Source organism: Xyrauchen texanus, chromosome 9, assembly GCF_025860055.1.
Source record: "Xyrauchen texanus isolate HMW12.3.18 chromosome 9, RBS_HiC_50CHRs, whole genome shotgun sequence".
NCBI classification, from domain to species: domain Eukaryota; kingdom Metazoa; phylum Chordata; class Actinopteri; order Cypriniformes; family Catostomidae; genus Xyrauchen; species Xyrauchen texanus.
In genome coordinates, this window is record NC_068284.1 from 44,709,081 (window position 1) to 44,722,939 (window position 13,859).

The 13,859-nt window shown below is 38.7% G+C and overlaps 1 pseudogene; it reads right to left on the reverse strand.

Moving 5' to 3' along the window:
- Positions 1-1,228: 1,228 nt before the first annotated feature.
- Positions 1,229-13,859, reverse strand: part of LOC127649352 (transducin-like enhancer protein 4) — a 31,003-nt pseudogene continuing 18,372 nt past the window's right edge.

Sequence of the window (13,859 nt, forward strand, 5' to 3'; positions counted from 1 at the left end):
AAAAAACATCCAGTGAGTGGCAGTTCTGTGGACAGAAATGTCTTGTTGATGAGAGAGGTCAACAGAGAATGGCCAGACTGCTTTGAACTGTCAGAGTCTACAGTAACTCAGATAATCACTCTGTACAATTGTGTTGAGAATAATAGCATCATTCTAAGATGTAGGTTGGCACTGTTTTGGCAGCACAAGGGGGACCTACACAATATTAGGCAGGTGGTTTTAATGTTGTAGATGTATATATATATATATGTGTGTGTGTGTGTGTAATTTTAAGTGTGTCCTATTAGTAGCTATTACAGTTTTTTACAATCTTATCACACGTCTCAATACTGAGAACACATTTTCAAAAGTCATCTCTACCAACATTTATACTAGTGCAACAGTGAATGTTTCATCCAAAATGCCCTACAACCATAGCAGCACTTCAAACATCTCTCAAAATCAATTTCACAGAAACACTGGCAAACTGTTTCCCCCAATATAAATACTTTGACACTCAAAAACACATGACCTAATAAACACAAACAACAGGAATCACTCCAAGATGTTTCATTCTGGCTTAACTTGACTCTGTACATATGTAAACCAATACTTTTATTATTTATTTATCTTGATTGTGGTTATATTTCAGTATACTGCTATTATAGAAATATAGCAAATTCTGTGAAATGTAGTTTGTGTGAGGCTTTGAGCTGAAGATTAACAGTAGTGAAAACCAAATGCAAACAAGGGAAAAACGATGCTTTTACACAAAGTTTTTCTGGTTGTTGTGACAAACGATTTCATGTTTTTTATATGGTCAGGGGCATTCTGGGAAGAGAAATTGGCCCTGGATTTGAAATAAAAACTGGGTCCCGTTCGGTCCCGTTTCATGGTCGGCCTACCGGGAAAAGTCCCAGTTCTTTTAAGGTCCACCCAGGGGCGGAGCCAAGAGTTTTTCACAGGGATGGCTGGGCAGGGGCCAGCGATAAGTCTGTGGTGGCACAGAAATTTTCGGGCAGTACATGTTAAGTCTTGTGCCCCTTAGCTCCCCTACTGAGTCCACCCCTGGATGTGATCACTGAATCACTGACAGTATTTGCCCCCATCCTGATTTTTCCTGTTTTTGTGTATCTCATTCTAAATTGTTTCAAAAATCTATCATAAAACAGGCAATCAGAATAAACACAAAATTCAGTTTTCAAACGATAAAGTTTTTTTATTGAAGCAAAACATTTATCCAATACCAACTGGGCCTGTGTGAAAAATTATTTGCCCCCTTTGTTGCTAAATCCCCAAATTCATGAAACTGCATTCATAATGGGGTTCAGCTGGGCTAGAAACACCCAGGTCTGATTACTGCCAGCCCTGTTCAATCAAATCAACACATAAATATTGCTTTTTCAGCAGTTGGATAGAAGTTTTCACCCACAAGCACACTATGCCATGGTCGAAAGAAATTCCAGAAATTATGAGGGAAAAGGTGATTGAAATACATCAGTCTGGGAAGGGTTCAAAGCTATTTCAAAGGCTCTGGGACTCCAAAGTACCACAGCGAGAGCCATTATCTCCAAATGGAGAAAACTTGCCACAGTTGTGAACCTTCCAAGAAGTGTCAGACCTTCCAAAATTCCTTCCGACGACTCATCCAGGAAGTCACAAAAAAGCCAAGGACAACATATAAGAAACTGATGGCCTCTCTCACATCAACAAAAGGCCTGTTCATGACTCCACTATCAGAAAGACACTGGCCAAAAATGGCATCCACGGAAGAGTGGCGAGGTGAAAACCACTGCTAACCCAGAAGAACATTAAAGTCTCATCTGAATTTTGCCAATGCACACCTTGATGATCCTCAGCTTTTGGGAGAATGTTCTGTGGACTGATGAGTCAAAAGTGGAACTGTTTGGAAGACAGGGGTCCCATTACATCTGGCGTAAATCAAACACAGAATTCCACAAAAAGAACATCATAACTACGGTCAAGCATGGTGATGGTAGTGTGATGGTGTGGGAATGCTTTGCTGCTTCAGGGCCAGGGTGACTTGAAACATGAATTCTGCTCTCTACCAGAAAATCCTAAATGAGAACATCCGGTCATCAGTCCGTGAGTTGAAGCTCAAGAGCAACTGGATTATGCAGCAAGACAACAATCCAAAGCACAGGAGTAAGTCCACCTGTGAATGGCTCAAAATAAGCTAACTTTAAGTTTTGGAGTGGCCTAGTGAAAGTCCTGACTTGAACCCAATTGAGACAGCTGTGGCAGGACCTTAATCGGGCAGTTCATGCTCGAAAACCCCAATGTGGCAGAACTAAAGCATTTCTGCAAAGGCGAGTGTGTCAAAATCCCACCACAGCGTTGTAAAAGACTGATCTCCAGTTATCGGAAGCGTTTGTTAGCAGTTTTTGCTGCTAAAGGTGGCACAACCAGCTATTGGGGGGCAGTTAGTTTTTCACATGGGTGATATAGGTGCTGGGTAACTTTTTTGCTTCAATAAATAATATATATATATATATATAAAAATGTAATACTGTATTTTGTGATTACTCAGGTTGCAAATATCCACAATAATTTAGTATGAAAAATACACAAAACCCGAAGAAATCAGGATGGGGCAAATACTTTTTCACAGCACTGACAGAACACATTACTTTTTGTATCTGGGCCTGTTGACAACAAGTGAACAAGAAAATAGAAGAATAAAAAAAATATCAATAAATTGTAGTTGAACACCTCTGAACATCCCTTTTGAAATAATCATTTATTTATCCCATTTTGAGGCCTATATTTCCCCAGCACTCAAGAATCAGTGGAAGTATGAAGACATGACCACATTTACATGTGTTTCATTGCTTACCAAAAAGCAGTTTGGGCTAAATGAACAATGACTGGCGATATTTAAAAAGTTTCTGTCTTACATCAGTCAGATCAAACAGTTTGACCTCTCCAGCCAATGATTGCTCATCATGGATCAAATGAGTTTATGGTGTTTATTAGTGTTTGATGTCAACTGAGCAGGTTTCACCATTGTGCATAGGCAATATTGCAAGATTTATGATAGATTTATGTTAATAGAATTTTTGCATTGTGAAAAAGTAAATAAACAGTCAGTCCATTACACTTATCTGGACTGGAGATACAGAATATACCATAATCAGTTACACATGGAGCAAACAACAGCAAACAAGAACAGTATATTCTGATGAACTGATTTATGTTTTGATCATCTATTGCCATCTAGTGGTGAAACTGTGTAGAGTTCGTAGTCTGTTAATCAAAATGCTGCAGTTTAGTTTTACAAGCTTTTAACCTCATATACTATTTTACTCACCAAAGCAATATAAAGGAATACAAAATAAAATTTAAAAAAAAGTGTTCTGGATGCCGTGCTTAAATACATAATAATAACAAAATACCTTCTCACTAAGCAACTCTGTACATCACTGCGCAGCACTAAAGCTGAGTTCACACTGCCAGCTAATTTGTCGCCTGTGGCTGGCGGTTAGGTCGCTAGTGGTGTGTATGGAGAGTCTAAACAGCACTGTTTCTTTACAATTCATATTATTATTAAAATATTAGGATCACGTGAGCTCTAAAATCTTCTCTCCTATTGGCTGTCGCTCCCGAAAGTTGCTCTTCATTTGCATAAAGTTAAACGAATTTGCTAAGTAAAATAACATTTTAATGAAAATTGTGTTTATATTAAGAGACAGGCTCTAGAGGTCATGCTATGTTGTATTCACTCCGCCTTTGTTTCGAACCTACAACGGCCTTTTTAGCCATTAAATGTTTACGAAAAACACATCACTCCTACCGCATTGCTCCGCTAGTACCGAGAGTCGCGCATGGTTATTTGGAACCGCCATAATGTGGATTTGTGTAACAAAAGATGCCAGTTTGTACAAAGAAAAACAGGTTTACATCAGAGCGTTGTTTGTTGAACTAATACTACGCAATCCAAATCATATATTTTTTAATCATTTTCTTGAAGGGTCAGTTTCAATACCGACTGTGTATATCACTGCGCAGCAATCATAGTTTACGTCACAAGGACTACATTGTAGTGGAAGTATGGATCTGCTTCAGTAGCCTAATGTTTCAATGAACATTTGTTTCCTTAATGTTAATTTAAAGAAGAAATAACAAGATATTCACTTCGCCTGAATGTTGTGCCTAACAAAACCATTTTAAGCCATTAATATATTTGCAAAATAGTACCGCCAGTACTGTGTAGCTGCGCTTGGTTAGATTACAAGCACCATAATGTGGCTTTGTGTATCAACCAAAGACGGCAGTTTTTAACAAGCAAAAGCAGGTTCAGAGCATTATTTGTCTTTAATGCTGTGAATTAATACTATGCAAACAAAATTACATATTTGTTCAAGGGTCAGTTTCAGTCAGGGGTAGTAACACGTAACTCAAGGGTGCTTGAGCCATTTGAAACAGTAAAAATCTCGTGTGTGAAAACTGTAGTATAACAAGAACAACTTTAATGTCCATGTTTCTAGAAGTTTCCGTGTCTTGTTCTTGAACTCTTTTTGACTTTAGAATCTTTAAAATTGGCAGTAAAATTATTTCAGTCCATTTCTGTGTGGGAGATGATAGGAAGAAACTGTTCTCGCCTCCATTTGTCACACTGAAAGAAAAGAAAAAAATGAATTACATATTAAGAATTTTAATTTTTTTACATGAGTATTAGCCTTGCTGGATATTATGAGGGAGGGTACTATTTCACATGCATAAGTGATGATTTTGATTTCAATTTCATATGCTAAGGGTTATTTCAATGATATCCATTTTCTTGAAATTACCTTTTGGTCTTATAGCTATTGCAATATCTCATGTTTCATATTAGACACAAACTCTCATACATAATTTGCATATTTAGCATTTTTAAACTGGTAAAGTTACAATACAAAAAAACCCCAAAATGTTGTTTTTTGTGTATTATAAAGTTTCAGTAAAAACCTTTACAATGACCCTAAAGCCCAAAGTATACTTCAGTTTTGATGCGAACTCTTAACGACTATGTACAGATGAAAACTATCCTTTTAAAATATAGTACTTCATTTGACTGTGTGCATACACAGCCGGATGGTGCATGCACGGTACGACTTCTATGAGACAATAGACTACATATTTTCGAGAGTTTAGACCAATGTGTATGTCTTTATATTCCTTCAGACTGGTGTTATCCAAATGCAGAACTCCTCACACATGCGCTCTTAACTTGCACATCCACTGCTGTAATTTTCAGATTCGTCTCCTGTTGATTAGCGACGATTATATCTTCTGACGCTTCTTCGTGACAGCAACGGCTCAACTGTGAGTTGCCACCTTGTGGACCCACTAATTAGTGCAAATAATTCCAGCCTGTATGCAGTATGCGCATACTGCGCAGTTAGAAAAATGGTGCCGTACGTGTTCAGTGCTCGAGCACTCTGTTGATGACAAAATTTGCATCATGCGTCCTGTACACAGATGCCTTGCATTCACATCAGACCGAAGCCAACGTCTTTCTAGCAAGTCAGTCCACTGTCGGCCATCTTTGGAATTTCCTGTCATTGTTAAGTGAGATAAGTCTAACAACACTCGAATCATAAATTGTGCTTCTTTACCTCATATTACGCTAAAAACGCAATTTTCTAATTTTGTATAACTAATGTGCATGTGCTTTGTCGAGTTGATTGACAGGCGATCTCAGTATCTAAAAGGTGATTGGCTGTTTTAACTGTAAGGCAGGACTTCCTTTCTGCATCCGCTGATCGTTTGCTGCCATTGGGAGTTCCAATTTCTTCCATTCATTTTAATAGAAGTGGCCCGTCTCTGCTAATTAATCTCTGCCGAAGCAAACGTTGGGCTTAAAGTGTATTATTTAGACCCTTAAAATAAGTCACACTTAAAAATGGCATTGCATTAGGTAACAAAATAAGCAAATGCTCCTAGACATTTTCTCAGTACTAAATTCACCTTTCTGAGAAATTTTTGCAATTACTTTTAACCAACTGGTGTGAAGGTGATTTTTAGTGGATGTATGAAGTCAGTTGCCCTTTAACCAAAAATTTATTTTACATTTACGCATTTGGCAGATGCTTTTATCCAAAGCAACTTAGAGTGCACTTATTACAGGGACAATCCCCCCAGAGCAACCTGGAGTTAAGTGCCTTGCTCAAGGACACAATGGTGGTGGCTGTGGGGATCGAACCAGCAACCTTCTGATTACAAGTTATGAGCTTTAGCCCACTAGGCCACCACCACTCCATTTGAACAATAGATTGTTATATAATTTTAAAACTACAAATTACATTGAAAAAAATTTTGCTCGATATTTTGTTATCAAATGCAATGACATTCATAATTTTTTTTAGTGAGGATGAAGTGTCCAAATAATGTTTTGGGCCACTGTAGTTTTGGAATTGTGAGGTACTGTAAGTGTGGCAGTTTACCAGAATATTCAGCTTGCTTTCTACTTGGCTGACAGAGCTGTCAGACAGCTGATTGGCTGATTACTCCCTTTTTGTGGGAACACAGGTGCAGTTTGCTCAGAATTCGGCTCAAAGGGCCACGAGGACGGATGATGGGCTTCTGACAAGGCACCTAATGCCCAGACTCCTGCATTCTGGGGCTGACCCGGCGCAATCTGGGACCGGCCCCTTGTGTTCTGGGAAGGGCAGGCTGGGGAGGGGTAGAGGCTGTCTTTCACTAGTCTCACTCCATGGACAGGAGTGGGTCCTGTGAATTAAACGAGACATAAATAAAAACATGTAGAATGTAACTCCCTAAAAGTGAATAGCAGGAATAGAGTGCCACAGCCAGGTTCCTAAAGTAAATATCTCCTCCTTTTTCTTAATTTAGAAACTGATTTTTAGCAATAAAGTATACATAGGAGCTCCAAGATTGTTAAATAAAGGGTCAATGATGTGACACTCATTTTTATTTGAATAAGGTATTAAAAATGCAATTCACACTAAACAATTACTTGATAACACCTATGAGGAACATGTTTCCAATTACTGAGTTTAAAGTCATTTTGACATGTTTTCTGGGGCTTAAAGTAAAAAAAATGCCATGTGGTGTAAACGTTTCATTGAAAGCTGAAATAAAAAAATAAATAAAAAAATGGCATTAGTAATGCAGAATAATATCTTATTATTATTTCTTTAAAAAAATAAGCAGATAACAATTTTGTTTTAAAGTATTTTTAATATTTGAAAAACTTTTGCCCACCAATTTATAGTCAGCTGGTGTAACCAACATGTAGTTGACATTTTGTTGCCATGTGACCAAAAAAAGAAGAGGGAAGACATCTTTCATGACATTGTGTGAAGTAAAAAAAATGACATTTTAATATGAAAATGCTAATTTTATTCAGGTCATATGGTGTAACCCAGAGGTGGGATCAAGTCTCAAGTCAACTATTAAGTCTCAAGTGCAGTGCAGACAAATCAAGCAAGTCAAGTCGAGTCAAGCCACAGTACTAAAATTAATAGAGGTAAAAAATATATATATATTTTTTTTTTGCTCTGAAAAACTTGTATAAAAATCTTAACATTAGTTTTGTGTTATACAACATGTATGTGTGTGTGTGTATATATATATATATATATATTAGGGCTGTCAATCGATTAGAATTTTTAATCGAATTAATTACATGGTGTCACGATTAATTAATCGCATTTAATCGCATATACAAATATTTACTGAGAAAGCCCCTCATATAACAATAATTCAATATATAATGATGAAATAATTATACATAGTTTTCTTTAAATATTAAATATATATATATATATATATATACACTCACCTAAAGGATTATTAGGAACACCTGTTCAATTTCTCATTAATGCAATTATCTAATCAACCAATCACATGGCAGTTGCTTCAATGCATTTAGGGGTGTGGTCCTGGTCAAGACAATCTCCTGAACTCCAAACTGAATGTCAGAATGGGAAAGAAAGGTGATTTAAGCAATTTTGAGCGTGGCATGGTTGTTGGTGCCAGACGGGCCGGTCTGAGTATTTCACAATCTGCTCAGTTACTGGGATTTTCACGCACAACCATTTCTAGGGTTTACAAAGAATGGTGTGAAAAGGGAAAAACATCCAGTATGCGGCAGTCCTGTGGGCGAAAATGCCTTCTTGATGCTAGAGGTAAGAGGAGAATGGGCCGACTGATTCAAGCTGATAGAAGAGGAACTTTGCCTGAAATAACCACTCGTTACAACCGAGGTATGCAGCAAAGCATTTGTGAAGCCACAACACGCACGACCTTGAGGCGGATGGGCTACAACAGCAGAAGACCCCACCGGGTACCACTCATCTCCACTACAAATAGGAAAAAGAGGCTACAATTTGCAAGAGCTCACAAAATTGGACAGTTGAAGACTGGAAAAATGTTGCCTGGTCTGATGAGTCTCGATTTCTGTTGAGACATTCAGATGGTAGAGTCAGAATTTGGCGTAAACAGAATGAGAACATGGATCCATCATGCCTTGTTACCACTGTGCAGGCTGGTGGTGGTGGTGGTGTAATGGTGTGGGGGATGTTTTCTTGGCACACTTTAGGCCCCTTAGTGCCAATTGGGCATCGTTTAAATGCCACGGCCTACCTGAGCATTGTTTCTGACCATGTCCATCCCTTTATGTCCACCATGTACCCATCCTCTGATGGCTACTTCCAGCAGGATAATGCACCATGTCACAAAGCTCGAATCATTTCAAATTGGTTTCTTGAACATGACAATGAGTTCACTGTACTAAAATGGCCCCCACAGTCACCAGATCTCAACCCAATAGAGCATCTTTGGGATGTGGTGGAACGGGAGCTTCGTGCCCTGGATGTGCATCCCACAAATCTCCATCAACTGCAAGATGCTATCCTATCAATATGGGCCAACATTTCTAAAGAATGCTTTCAGCACCTTGTTGAATCAATGCCACGTAGAATTAAGGCAGTTCTGAAGGCGAAAGGGGGTCAAACACAGTATTAGTATGGTGTTCAAATAATCCTTTAGGTGAGTGTGTGTATATATATATATAAAATAGAAAATGTTCAGATAATTAAAATGCATTACTTTCTTGTGGCATAAGAGTTAATCATTGATAAGACAATACAAAAAGCGGCTTGAATATTTAGCAATAAATATTTAATCAATATAGCCTTTTCTTTTAAAATGTTAATACAATTTTTACATTTAGATGCTATGTGTGCACAAAGCCATAAGATTACCAGTTTAAGCATGTACAAGCTGACGTAAGCAGTGTGCTGAGGGTCATTTAGAAGGATGAAGAAATTTGTAGATGCTTACAGGAACAGAATGTGATTCCGCAACTTATGATGAACTATAATTATTAGATCAATAACTAGCTATGGGGAATACATAGGATATAAAGTCAAGTGATCAGCTTAACACCTTGATAGTTTAAAGATAATTCCTGGCAAATTACGTCACATAGTTTAACTGCAAAGCCGTTGAATGCGTGAATAGCAGATGTTTTAACCCAAAAAGGCAAATCGGCAATGTTACTGCAATTTAACCGGTTTCATGTGTGAAAGTGGCTAATAAATATAAGACAATAGGCAATAGGGATTATTATATCACGTTACATTTTGAAAGCTCGATATGTACTAAGGCAAGTGAAAAAAGACCCAGTGCCACCCATGTTTGCGGTAACCAATAAAAGCACATGTCATGACTCACCTAGTGTTTGAGAGCGGGAGACGGGCCACGGGCAGAGGAGGAGAGAGGGCGAGGCAGTGGCGAGCCAGGAGAGAGAGATTCATGAGACGCTGATGGAGAGGGAGATCTCCCTTTCTCCTGAAATGACAGAGGGCCAAAAGACTCAGCCACGTCCAGAACTGCCCAGAAGTACTACTAATACTAAAGCAAGTTTCTTAGGAGAGGATTTCCTCCAGACAGGGGTGTGTCCAGATGGGGGACATGGGGTGGCCCAGGCCCCCTCTAGAATTTGATTGGCCACCCAAAAAACTGTGATTGGTCATTTTCCAAGTCGTAGGTGGGCCTTCAATAAAACCAAGTAGAACCTTGTTGGTTTTACAGTGTCAAGAAATGAATGTTATGTGAGTGGACTCGGAGGGAAATACTTCGTATTTACAATATTTGTATTTAATAATTGTAAACTTTGCCAGGTTCTTTGGCATGTCTCTTAAGAAGCAAAATTACATTGTTTTTGGAGATCAAAAAATAGCTATAATATCAAATTAAGTAAATTAAGTTTTTTTTAAAGCAATGTTTAAGTAATCAAGTTAGTCACAATAAATGGCTATATATGGAGTACACCCAACTGAAATCCATGCACATTCCTCCTGTGTACGCCTATAGTAAAATTAAGAAATATCTTAAAGAGACAGTAACCATATTAGCTGTGTCCATAACATTTATGCAGTTGTAAGAGACACGACATACATAAAAGTGATACTTAAAACAACTTTTTTTTAAAACTACATTCATACATATTTGGAGTCTTCTTTGTTTTGCAGTATTACCATTTAATAACAATTAATCATAATTGAACTAAAAATTAACTATTAAAAATTCAAACTTATTAAATTAAATATCAGGGATGTTGAGTTATGCTTCATGGCACCCTTGAATGAGTCTGTGCCCCACGTGGGCCACCCCAGTCAAAAACATCTGGACACGCCACTGCCACCAGATCTGTGTGCCAGGTACCAACTGATCCTGTGCCATACCTGTGTGGGGCTCTTGCAGATTCCAGGCGAGCGCTGCTGTGAGCAAGGGGAGGATGAGGGGGAGGGCCCTTCCCTGGATGGATTTTTCCAGAGAACCGGAGAGCTGCTCAGACCGTTTCCATCAGCAGACCTCGGAGAGACTCCAGTGGGTGACGCACTTTTCTGCCAATGACAGACAGTCAAAAGCAACATTAACTACAACCCTGAAAAACAAACTATTTTTAAAGGTGTGCTTGCATTTCGGAATCATTAAAAAGGCTCCTGGTAAAATTGTGCATTTTTGTTATTTGGATGGTATAAAAACACGGCAAGTGGTAAAAATATCAAAATATTATATAAAAAAATGTAATCTTAATTAATGCAAGAAATTGATGTGGAGGATTTAATTAAATTGTACTTTAGGATAGAATTTAGCGATAAAGAAATATTTTGGTGCATCAGCAGAGTTATTATTAGTATCCGGACACTGCAGCGGTCATGTGGGAAATTGAATTAATTCAGGGGAAAGAACCAGACAGACATTCGCTCAGTCCTGCATAGCGTGGTGATGCTTGGGTTCTGATGCTTTCTGTTGGTTTTTGCTCTCAAAACAATACTATAAATGAGGGGATTGAGATCTGGGGTATTTGGTGGCCAGGGCAACACCTTGAACTCTTCATCATGTTCCTCAAACCATTCCCCAACAATGTGTGCAGTGTGGCAGGACGCATTATCCTGCTGAATGAGGCCACTGCCATCAGGGAATAACATTGCCATGAAGGGGTGTACCTGGTCTGCAACAATGTTTAGGTAGGTGGCACGTGTCAAATTGACGTCCATATGAAAGGTCAGACCTACAGTTTCCCAGCACAGCATTGCCCAGAGAATCAAACTCCCTCCACCGGCTTGTTGTCTTCCAACAGTACATCCTGGTGCCAGCTCTACCTAGGTAAATAGCACACACGTACATGGCTGTCCACGTAATGTAAAAGAAAACGGGACTCATCAGATCAGGCCCATTGTAGGCATTTTCAACGGTGGACAGGGGTCATCATGGACACTCTGACTTGTCTGCGGCTACACATCCCAATACACAGCAGGGCGCCATGCACTGTGTTGTGCCATTCCTCCCGTAACATCATTAAAATTTCTGTGACTTGTGCCACAGTAGACCTTCTGTCGGTTCGGCCAAGACGGGATAGCCTTTGTTGCCCTTGTGCATCGATGAGCCTTGGGCGCCCAAAACCATGTTGCTGGTTTGTGGTTTGTCCCTCCTCGGACCACTGTCTGTAGGTACTCACAATTTCTGACTGGGAGCACCCCACAAGCCTTGCTGTTTCACAGATGCTCTGACCCAGTCATCTGGCCATAACAATTTGGCCCATGTCAAAGTCACTCAAGTCTTCACTCCTGCCCATTTCTCCTACATTCAACACGTTGACAATGAGAAATGATGGTGCACGAACAATCTAATCTACCCAGACCTTGACATGTGGCCATGATAGGAGATGATCAAAGTTATTCACCGTACCTGTGAGTGGTCATAATGTTTTGGCTCATATATATATATATATATATATATATATATATATATATATATATATATATATTATTATTATTATTATTATTATTATTATTATTATTTTTCTAGTTGTGCATGCCCATACAAATCTTGCTGCTATGATCCTACGGTGTAGTGGGTGATTGGCAGAGCATTGTGATGCAGTTGCTAAGGTGTGTCTGAGTGGTTTTTAGTGTATTACCATGTGGGCATTTCTAAAGTGTTCTGTGTGGTTGCTTATTGTCCAAAGTCAAAAGTGCCCATCCCTAAGAGTCTTTGATATACTGCTATTCTGCTATTTAAAAAAAAAAGGGACAAGCAGTTCGACAACTCCCGCCCCCACTTGCTGTTCAAGTAGGAAAAACGTCAAAACACCACCCCTCGAAAACACAAGACTAATCATTCATGTCTGGAATGGGACTATTTATATTCCAAAGTTTAAAACTTTTAAGTTTAAGACTTCTGTTGGTATCACTCTAATGCAAGAAGAAAATAACAAGATCTTCACACCTCTTTAGTACCATCTCTGTCTCAGAGCGTCTTCCTTTTTACTGCCACTCTCCTGTAGGAAACACATTATCACATGATCATTCCTAATCACGAGATCTTTGTACCTCATATGCCTTGGTGTGAGTGAATTCACAAGTTATCAAAACTCAAAATGAAAAGGGATGAAATTACATTACTTTAAATGAAGCAATTGTGATGCAGTTTAACTGCTCATAGAATGAGAGGCAAAAGCATACAGACTCCAGGAGGAAGATCTTTTAATCTCTTCAGACTGTTTTTGATCTCAACTTAAATTACCTGTCGTGTTCGTCCTGTGCCCGTCTGATCTGTGGTGCTCCTCTTACTGTCTCTCTCAGCGTGAGAGGAGGAGGAGGAGGAGGACGGTGTAGGAGGAAGACCGAGTCGCAGCCCTGAAGACCGATGGCCCACTGGAGAGCCGCTACCACTCTGAAATACACACAACCAGGTTCAGAAATGAACCAGGACTCAAGTCCAAAATGCCACCAAAAGTGACAATTATTCCCCTGAAATTCAATATGTGGAATCAAAAAATGGCTTCATAATTCCACTTCACATATGATGACTTTTAGGCCCAGAGAGTATCAAAACTCTGCAGATTTCCTCAGAATTGCATCATTATAAAAAAAAAAATCATAACAGGTCTGAACATTCCTCACCCCTTGGATGTTTGTATATCAAATATGTTGGATGATTGCAAGATGCTTTCAGAGAGTATAGAAATCTCAAAAAGTTATCAGTAAACATTTGTAAAGATCACTAATTCAGATCAGAGAATTAGCTTTAATACTCACCATGTTTGGGGCTCCATCTACAAACATAAAAAGAGAAACATACAGATGAACTTATCAAAACATGTTTATCACGTTATCATGAGCGTTCACAAAATGTTCATTTAAGTTATTTCTTAAATGATAGATGTTAACACGTGTAATGTTTATGAGTTATGGTAATACTTAATATTATTACTATTATTATAATCATATAGTTTATTTATTTGCAGTGCTGCATGCTTGCCTGCAAGGCTTGCATTAACGTAATTACTGTAAGTGTGTTTAACTTTCGTTTATGTCAGCTAAAAATAACCTGGAATATTC